Genomic DNA, 10,601 nt, shown 5'->3' on the forward strand with positions numbered 1-10,601 from the left:
GCTGGCAGCTGGTGGCAGGGGCCTATGTGTGTGTGTGGGGGGGGCTGATGGGGTAGAATTTAAGGATTCTTGTGTTTCTGGAAGAAAGCCAATGAGGAGTCTCAGACATACATGGAATGTGAAGTGAGTGTGCTTTCCTCTTGCTTCCTACCCATCCCCAGCATGGACTATGGACAGAGGGACAGGGTACACATTTCTGCTGTTCCAGGACTGCTAGGAGGCCTTCAGGGTCACCCGACCATGTGCCTTCTCCAGAAAAGCCCACCTCTGCCTTGTGCTGGCACCCTGAGGACTCGCCCTGTGGCTTTGCGGACGTTTTCTATGCTTGAGTCCCATTCACTTCCGGCTCTTTGATATTTTCGTCCCCATAGCTACTGAAAGCCATGTACTTCCATGAGATGCTAACATTTTGCCTTTTCGTCAGGGTTTGGAATTTAAAAAAACTAGGAAGAGGAGGGGCGCCTGGGTGGCTCAGTTGGTTAAGCGACTGCCTTCGGCTCAGGTCATGATCCTGGAGTCCCGGGATCGAGTCCCGCATCGGGCTCCCTGCTCGGCAGGGAGCCTGCTTCTCCCTCTGACCCTCCCCCCTCTCATGTGCTCTCTGTCTCTCTCATTCTCTCTGTCTCAAATAAATAAATAAAATCTTAAAAAAAAAAAAACTAGGAAGAGGAGAAAGAAGAAAGAAAAAGGAGAAAGGATGTCAAAGAAAGAAGACGCTACTTTCCTATCAACTGTTTATTCCCCCCAAGTGAAAATCTATTAAGGACATGGCAACAGAAAACGGGTGTGATCTCATCCCTGAAACCACACGAAACATTTTGTTTCAGCCTGAGCCACAAGCAGCTGGAGGAGAGCGCCTGGGACAGCACTGAGTCGGGTCCAAACCCTCAGAATAAGTGTAAACTTCCCTCTGGTAAGGGGAGGGGGAGGTACCCACACAGCTGCAGGGGCAGGAGCAGGAACAAGCAACAGAATCCACTTGACAACCCAGGGGACCATGGCCTTGGGCACGGAGACCTCGTGCGGAGAGCACTGTGGCTGTCTTAGTACCCCACTGAGGCCAGAGGTCTGGAACCCAGGACGGCCAGGTAGCCCCAGGGGTCCGTGTCTCTCCAGGCAGCAGGCAAGGCTCTCTTGCGCATCCGAGGGGAGAGCAGAGTGACCACATCTGCTTGGGTTTCAGCGAGATGAGTAAGTATCGTCGTCATCATCCAGGGTTTGTTGGGTCTGACTCTGGGCAGGGCAGCATACTTGATCCTAGGAATACAGAGGCCGAGCCTCATCTCTGTCCCCATGGACGTCACTTTCTTTCCCGGAGTTCACAACATGTGCTGTACGACCATGTTCCGGAGAGGCCCATGGAGCCCTTCACTCCCTCAGCATCCTCTCGAGGCAGCTCTAGGCCCTCTCCTCTGGAAAAGACAAAAGCGTTTCGATTATTCCCACCAGCATTGTGAGTGTGGTCTCTGTCATGCCTGGGAAGGGAGAGACAGAAGGGCACTTTTTTTTCTAAAATACAAGGCCAGAAGGTTGTATCCAGAGAGGCTGGACTTGAAGGAAAAGCCCATGAGTGATGAGGAGAGAATTTTGTGCCAGTCTGTGTCCTCTCCCATTCAGATTGGCAGTGTCTGGTTAGGACATGGCCAAAGGTCAAAGTCTGAATTATTGTCTGAATTATTGCAATCCAATAAATATTTATGCTATTACATACACCAGATGCTCTGCTAAGAACTTGGGTATGAAGTTGACAACAACACATTGCCTTAAGGAACTTTCAAATGAGTTGAGGAAATTAATACAAATAATATATATATGGTAATATATATTTATAGTAATAAATATAATATATACAATATATAATAATATAGTAAGTATATAACTATATATATATATATTTTGACAGCTTGGGGAACATGTAAAACAAGTATATTATGAAAGAAGGTAAAGGTGAAGGGCGCCTGGGCGGCTCAGCTGGTTAAGCATCCGCCTTCGGCTCAGGTGGTGATCCCAGGGTCCTGGAATCGAGCCCTGCATCAGGCTCCCTGCTCAGAGGGGAGTCTGCTTCTCCCTCTCCCTCTACCTGCCTCTCTGCCTGCTTGTGTGCTCTCTCTCTCTCTGACAGACAAATAAAATAAATATATAAATAAATAATCAATCTTTGGGGGGGAAGTATAGGTGAATACATTCGTCCCACCCTCCCTGACTTGGACTTCCCCTATGAGGATTCTAATAAATATGTACTTGCCTTTGTATATCTCTTTAGAAAGTAGATGGCCAAGTCCTGAGCACACACATTATGAGTCACTCCTAATGAGTCTAGTAGGAAAAGAGGAAGATGGAGGCGAGAAGCGGAAAAGGAGGTGAAGACGTAGAGGTGCTGGTGTTGCTGACTCAAAGTGAAAGCAGATGAGCGCAGTGGGCTGACTAGAGTTTCCCCCAAATTCATGTCCTCCCACAGCCTCAGAGTGTGACTGCATTTGAAAGTGGAGTGCTTGCAGATGTCGTTAAGGTAAGGATTGAGATTAAATCATCCTGGTTTAGGATGGCCTAAATGCAAATGAGACTGTTCTTCGAAGAGTCCGAACACCAAGACACGGGTGGGGAAGAAGGCCAGGGAAAGAGGAAAGGCAGAGATTGGAATGCGCTACCTCAAGAAGCCAAGGAATGCAGGAGCCAGCAGAAGCTGGAAGGGGCCAGGAAGGAGCCTCCCCTGGAGCCTCTGGAGGGAGTGTGACTGTGCGGACACCTTGACTTTGGACTGTGGCCTCCAGAGCTGTAAGAGGACACATTTCTGTTGTTTTAAGTCACCCAATTTGTGGCAATTTGTCGTAGCAACCACAGGTAATGAATACAACGAGGAAAAGCAAACAGCCTTGGAGGAAGGGGGTAGGTAGCCCAGATGGAAAGAGGAGTCCATAATATGAGCTTCTGCACACAGATACTGTTACAAACCAACGGGGGTCCCTTCCCTTGGTGATTACAGACAGACTACAACCAGGTGGAGCTGCTTCACATAGTTCTCCTTATTTGCAGCAAATAAGGAGAACATGGGGAATAACCTCCAAAGCTATGATCCCTCCCCCTCCCCAAATAAAGGGGTGAGCAGGCTCCTTTTGTGAGAGTTTCAGATGGATATTCAGAAAAGGAGCCCTCATCATGGCATGTGATGTGCAGGCATGAAGTTGCACCTGCACACTCAAAAACACGCCGACACATATTTCGTATGTTATGCAGATGACACTTTTATCCCCCCACAAACCTGGGCAGAGATTCTAACATTTTAATGAAGCTTAGGGAACCATCAGGCACTTTATGATTCATCAGGGCAGGCATCCTCCTACGGGTCCTACTCAAAATGTTTCTTTTTCTGCCCCAGGAATTCATTAGTTAGTTTCTAAAAGATAAAATTGATAGTTAGGCAGAGGTTTCTAGGAGTTCCCTGAGTTCAGAGGATCAGATTGATGACAATCCCAAGGCCACGTCTGAGATTATGAACCCTGGGAGCTGGATAGAAGGGTTGAGAATTATCTGCAGAGCTGTGCCTCATTGATAAATAAGACTATCCTAAACCATTTATATCTCAACCTCCAATTTACTTGATATCTCTGAATCATAGAACAGTAATGCAGCTGTGAGCCAGGGAGCCGGGCCTGGCAGAACGAGCAGGTACACCCACCTCATCACCTGCTCCTCGCCCCCTTGGGTGGTGGAAATGACTGTGTACCTGGTGTTCGGTTACTCATTTGATGAACTAAACTGAACTGAATGGAGAGGTTGTCTGAAATCAAGTCTTCACGAGGAAGAACCGCGGAGGGGAACCTTGTAAGACAGGGAACCCAGTGTGGCCAGAGGTGCTTGGCGGGGAAGGGAGATGGTGCAGAGGTCTGATACAGTCATGGGTATCAACAGAAGGTGTTGGTTTGGACATGGGGAGCTACCAAGAATGAGGAGTTGTACTGTTTTAGAAACTTCACTCTAGCAGCAGGAAAGAGGGGATGTTTTTGTGAGGAAAGTGATAGGTTAAGTAAATACAAGGGGGGAGTAGGAAGGGGTGCCTCACTGGCTCAGTTGGAAGAGCATGTGACTCTTGATCTTTGGGTTGTGAGTTCAAGCCCCATGTTGGGTGTAGAGATTACTAAAGAAATACAAGGAGAGTATGGAAAAAGCACAATCAGGAATCCAGCTGATACTAATTCAGGCAAGAGATGAAAAGGGTCTGACCTAGAGGAGCCAGAGTGGGAATGGAGAAGTTTAAAAAGAAGTAGAATCAGTCTTTGCCCCCTGCTCAAAATAAAGCTGTTACCTTTCTAGCCCTGTCCGCCATGGTGCTTAGCAGCCAGGGATGCATGGTCTCAGACATGTTTACCAAGTAAAACACTGACTTGAGGGGCGCCTGGGTGGCTCAGTCATTAAGCGTCTGCCTTCGGCTCAGGTCATGATCCCAGGGTCCTGGGATCGAGCCCCGCATCAGGCTCCCTGCTCAGCGGGGAGTCTACTTCTCCCTCTCCCACTCCCCCTGCTTGTGTTCCCTCTCTCGCTGTGTCTCTGTCTGTCAAATAAATAAATAAAATCTTAAAAAAAAAAAAAGAAGTAGAATCAACAAAGTGTGGATGATCTGTTTGGATGGGATGTTATTGTCTTAGCCTGAATTTACCTGCTACTCCCCCATCACTCCCAAAAGCAGAATCCCTAGGACAAGGGTTTACGTGCAAGTAGTAGATATGGGCAGCCAGCCTGGGGAGCAGGAGTGAGGGATCAGAGCAAGTGGAATGAGCAAGGAGGGAAAGACAATGTCAGGATGTGTCCTTCCATTCATGGCTGGAGCTCCACATCGCCGAGCCTGTGGAGTCACAGGACAACACATCACAGGAGATGTCCCCTCCATAAGCTTCCATCCCCCATTGGTTTGGATGTCCCCACCGGTGTCCACGGCCCTGCACTTGGTAACCGTGTCTGTGTGAGTGAGAAGCAGGCCCCTGGTTCCTTAGGTGTTGTACGGTGACCCCGGAGAAGCTACAGAGCAATAAGCAAGACGTGCCAGAGGTAAGTTTGAGGTACTGTCTCACTGCGCCTGAGCTCAGTCTTATATTTTACAACCTCTAACAGCAACTTCTTCCTGCTTTTTGAACAAAGAGACCTACATTCTCATCTGGCACTGGGCCCTACCGGTCACGTAGCCTGTCTTGCCTATGATGCCTACAAAAGAGGCAAACTCAATTGAAAACACAGGTCCTGGGAGGTGGCTGGGGGGATGGGGTAACTGGGTGATGGGCATTAAGGAGGGCACGCGACGTAATGAGCACTGGGTGTTACATGCAACTGATGAGTCACTAAATTCTACCCCTGAAATTAATAATACACTGTATGTCAATTGATTTTAAATAAATTTTAATTTATTTATTTGACAAAGAGAGACACAGCGAGAGAGGGAACACAAGCAGGGGGAGTGGGAGAGGGAGAAGCAGGCTTCCCGCGGAGCAGGGAGCCCGATGCGGGGCTCGATCCCAGGACCCTGGGATCATGATCTGAGCCGAGGTCCGACGCTTAACAGACTGAGCCACCTAGGCGCCCCGATTTTAAATAAAATTTTAAACACAGGTCCTACCTGAACATATTATGTCATCAATTTATTTGGAGAGAGACAGAGAGAGAGAGAGAGAGGCAGAGAGAGAGAGAGACAGAGAGAGAGAGAGAGAAAGAGAGACAGTGTGTGTGTGTTTTTCCAGTCTGCATCAGACCCCAGGCGTGAGAAAGGGGCGAGGAGGGCCTGGCGGGCATGGGAGCTCGGCGTGGTAATACTGCCACCTTGTGTTCAATCAGTGCACAGCATGTAGCTCCAGGAGGAGACTCCCAGGCAGGGACCACAGCAGCAGCCACAGCGGCTGCTTCTTGCAAGTGCGTGCTCAGGCCACCCACACTCCACGGCCAAGCTGGTACACCAGTAGGGTTACTATTCAGCTGATAGTGCTTATTGAAGGCAGATCACCCATACACACCATTTCAGAGCCAGGGCTGAAAATACTTGCGTGTGTGTGCGCGCGTGCGTGTGCTTCCCTGTGCCTTTCTTTCTACATGATCTTTTCCTTCACTCCTACTTTCCTCCTTTCCCCCCCTCTCATAGCTGTCCCCACACACAGACCACCAAAAGCCCAAGAAGTCTGGTTCTTTTGAGTTAAACCATATCCAACTTTCCATATGTGGGCAGCCTGGCCCTCGAGGTCCCTCCCGGAGAACACCAGGGTCCAGAAGCATTGCAGGGGTAAAGCAAGGAGGGTGTTCAGGTCCTAGGAAGTTGCTGAATCAGCTGCATGAGTCAGTCTGGACTCCTGGGCTAGACAGGGTCTCTAGGGGATAGGCACACGCCAAGCAAATATTCTTCCTCTGTGATTCCAAGGGCTGCAGCCAAGGAGTCCTGGTATTTACCAGTTACAAGATAATGAAAAGGAATAATTAATCCTCCCCCAAAGCAGAAAGGTTAAGGAAATGATCAATCCTCTACTAGCTATAGACTACACACTAAAGGAACTACTACTTTGATGGTAGGCACAGAGGAGCCAGAGAAACGAAGCCCAAAGGGACAGTGAATGACTTAGTACTAAATATGAATGAAGCAAGCATCCCTGATTTCTTCATTTCCTCCTGCTTTGTCCAGGGTCCTGACTGCACGGGTCCCCAAGGATTAGCAGAGGAGATTTACTGGGACCAGGGCATGACCCCTTCCTTCATGTCCTTGGAGAAACACATATTTTGGATATTTTGGGTGAAATAATAGAGGCATAAAAAGAAAAGGACAGATTAATATTGTTAAATCAATGTCAACATTTCTGTGAGTCTAAAGGTAAAACATAAATTATAGGGAGGGGCGCCTGGGTGGCTCAATCATTGAGCGTCTGCCTTCGGCTTGGGTCATGATCCCAGGGTCCTGGGATCCTGGGATTGAGCCCCGCGTCAAGCTCCCTGCTCGGCGGGAAGCCTACTTCTCCCTCTCCCACTCCCCCTGCTTGTGTTCCCTCTCTCGCTGTGTCTCTCTCTGTCAAATAAATAAAATCTAAAAAAAATAAAAATATAAATAAATTATAGGGAAATTGAAAAAAAATTCTAAAAACGCAATCAGTAATCTAGTCATTCAGTCATTACTCAGTATTTGAGTTATTTCCTTCCTAATCTTTTTTTTTTTAAGATTTTATTTACTTATTTGAGAGGGAGAGAACACAAGCGAGGAGGGGGGCAGAGGGAGAGGGAGAAGCAGACCCCAACGCTGAGGGGCTCCATCCCAGGACCCCAGGATCATGACCTGAGCCAAAGGCAGACGCTTAACCTACTCAAATACGCAGGTGACCCCTTCTTAATCTTTTTCTATCTATCTATCTATCTATCTATCTATCTATCTATCATCTACGTATCTATCTCTTTCTTATAACTATACCTGTATCTTTAAACATACATTTTTTGAAATTTGGAACCCATCAGATTTTGTAAACTAGAATTACAACATGTTATTTCTTAATTCATTTAACTCTCCCTCTACTATTAGACTGTTACTTATTTGTTCTTATTCTAAATAATCCTATGGCACATGTCCTTATAAAATTCTAGAGTTTCTTAGCATTCTCTTGAAATAGATTCCTAAAAGTGGTATAACTGGGTCAATAGATAAAAATTTTGAAAACACTCTTGCCAAATTATTTTGTGGACAAGTTATGCCAATTTATATTGCTACTGCCAGGACAGGAAATTACCCATTTCCCCACACCCACAATAACACTGAACTTTCTTTTAACCTTTGTTAATTTGCTAGATTAAATTGTCATTGTTTTAATTTGCATTCTCTTGGAAACTAGTGAGGTTGAATATTTGTCATGTTATTAGACATTCTGAGGATTGTCTACTGGGATTTAAGTTTAAAAAGATATTCATCAGGGCGCCTGGGTGGCTCAGTTGTTGAGGCGTCTGCCTTTAGCTCGGGTCATGGTCCTGGGGTCCTGGGATTGAGCCCCGCATCGGGCTCCCTGCTTGGCGGGAAGCCTGCTTCTCCCTCTCCCACTCCCCCTGCTTGTGTTCCCTCTCGCTGTATCTCTCTCTGTCAAATAAATAAATAAAATCTTTAAAAATAAATAAATAAAAAGATATTCATCTATATTTTCTTCTGTTTCTCTTTTTAAGCTTTGTGAATATTTAACTCCTTAATCTACCTATGGTAAGAGGTAAAGATATAATTAAACATCACTTTCCTGGGGTGCCTGGCTGGCTCAGTCAGTAGAGCATATGACTCTTGATCTTGGGTTTGTGAGTTCAAGCCCCTCACTGGGTGTAGAGATTACTTAAAAAAAAAAAAATCTTTAAAGAAACAATTTTTTTCCCCCTGAATCCTTAACTAGTTGTTCTACCACCATTTGTTCAATGACTGTTACACCTCCTTTAATATATAAACAATTGTAATTACGTTGGGATTTCTTTTTGGCCTCCCTGCTTTAGTTCCTTTACCTGTCTGCTGATTTTGGTTCCAGTACTACACTAGTTTAATCACTATGGCTTTATAATATATGGCATTGTAATATCAAGTAGAGCAAGGCTATTTGTTATTTTTCCTTTTCAAAAATTGCATTCCCAGGGCGCCTGGGTGGCTCAGTCATTAAGTGTTTGCCTTCAGCTCGGGTCATGATCCCAGGGTCCTGGATCGAGCCCCACGACGGGCTCCCTGCTCGGCGGGAAGCCTGCTTCTCCTTCTCCCACTCCCCCTGCTGTGTTCCCTCTCTCGCTTGTGTCTCTCTCTCTCTGTCAAATAAACAAATAAAATCTTAAAAAAAAAAATTGCATTCTCATCCAAGTTATTCTTGTACATATATTTTAGAATTATTTTGTTAAGAAAAAAAATTCATTGGAAGTTTTTTTCCTCCCCATTGGAAGTTTTGGTTGAAATGGCATGAAATCTGGACATTAACCAATGGATATGTTTTATAAGCAAGGATTCCATAACAGAAGTCAGGCCTTTGTCCTTGAGTGGCTGCTCCTCCAGAGTACAATGTGGAGTGAGGCTTAGGAGCATGGGCCTTGGTCTGGGCCTAGCTCTGTGAGTTTGGCAGGTCACCTAACCTCTCTGTGCCTCAATTTCATCACCCATTCAATGGTTCTCATTTCATTAGGCTCAGAACCAACATGGTGACTAGAATACTTTTTCATAATCAAATCTCAAAATATTTAACAATTAAATTTTTATCTATCCATCCAAAAAGTACCTTCTAGCCTCTAAAGGAAAGACTATACAGAAAAAGCAAAGGCAATATACCTGACAATGGTGATTATCTCCACCTCTATCTAACTCTGTAATCTCCAGTTGAATATAAGCATCAGAAGTTCAGGGATTCTCTTGTTACCCCACCTCACACACATACATACACATACATAATAGGTGTACATAATAGGCAATTCATATGTATATATTGGATGAATAAATGCGTGAATGATGATGATTCTTCTGATCCTAGAATTCCAGGACAGTGTGGCCAACAGCCTTCCCCACCTTCTGTCAAATGGCCACAGAGAATCACGGACTTCTTAGGAAAACTCAAGGTAAAGTGAGCTTTCTTTAGCCTTGCCAAGCTTCCATACACACTAATGGAGGAGAGTGCCTTGGAGGAGAAATCTTAGGCTGTTTTACAAAACCAACACTATTAATTAAAGAAGACCTTGAAGTCTTCTCTTACTATCTGAGAGCTGCCTATCTTCCTAGCCATTAAATTGCTTTAATCACTTCTTAAAGTGAAAAACAGCCTAATAAAATACAAATGCTGTTTAAGATATTTGTACATACATGTTCAGAGTAGCATTATTCACAATATCCAACATGTGGAAGCAAAGCAAATGTCCATCAACAGATGAGTAGAGAAACCAAATGTGGCCTATCCATACAATGGAGTATCATTCAGCCACAGAAGGTAATTAAGCACAGACACATGCTACAACATGGATGAAACTTGAAGACATTATGTTAAGTGAAAGAAGCCAGTCACAAAAGGACAACTGTATGCTTCCACTTACATGAGGTACGTTGAGTCAAATTCATAGAGACCAAAAGCAGAAGAGTGGTTGCCAGGGGATGGGGGTGGGGGAAGATAGTTACTGTTTAATGGGTACAGAGTTTCGGCTTGGAAGGATTAAAAAGTTCTAGAGATGGATGGTGGTGGTGGTTGTACAATAATGTGAATGTACTTAATACCATCTAACTATACACTTAGAAATGATTAAGATGGGAAATTTTATATTGTATATATTTTAGCACATTTTTTTAAAGCTACTAATGCTGTTTAAAGATGCTTTCAGAACTATTTTTACAGAAAGGAAGCAAAAGGCCACCGTACACAAAGCTGGCTCACTCATTTTGTGAGCTGATTACAGATGACTCAATTGCGGGGAGAGAAAGGCATTGCAAGGGCTAACATTAGGAATAGATACTTACCTGACATGGCCGAGAATTTTCTGATTCTACCATGACAGGGACTCATGTTGTTCTTTGCTGCCAGCTGGCCTCAGTCAGTTCCTCCCCTGTCCATTTGATATGTTCCAATAAACTTGGGACTTTAAAGAAGGAGTCTGCGTTCAAC

Source organism: Neomonachus schauinslandi, chromosome 6 (assembly GCF_002201575.2).
Source record: "Neomonachus schauinslandi chromosome 6, ASM220157v2, whole genome shotgun sequence".
Classification (NCBI taxonomy): domain Eukaryota; kingdom Metazoa; phylum Chordata; class Mammalia; order Carnivora; family Phocidae; genus Neomonachus; species Neomonachus schauinslandi.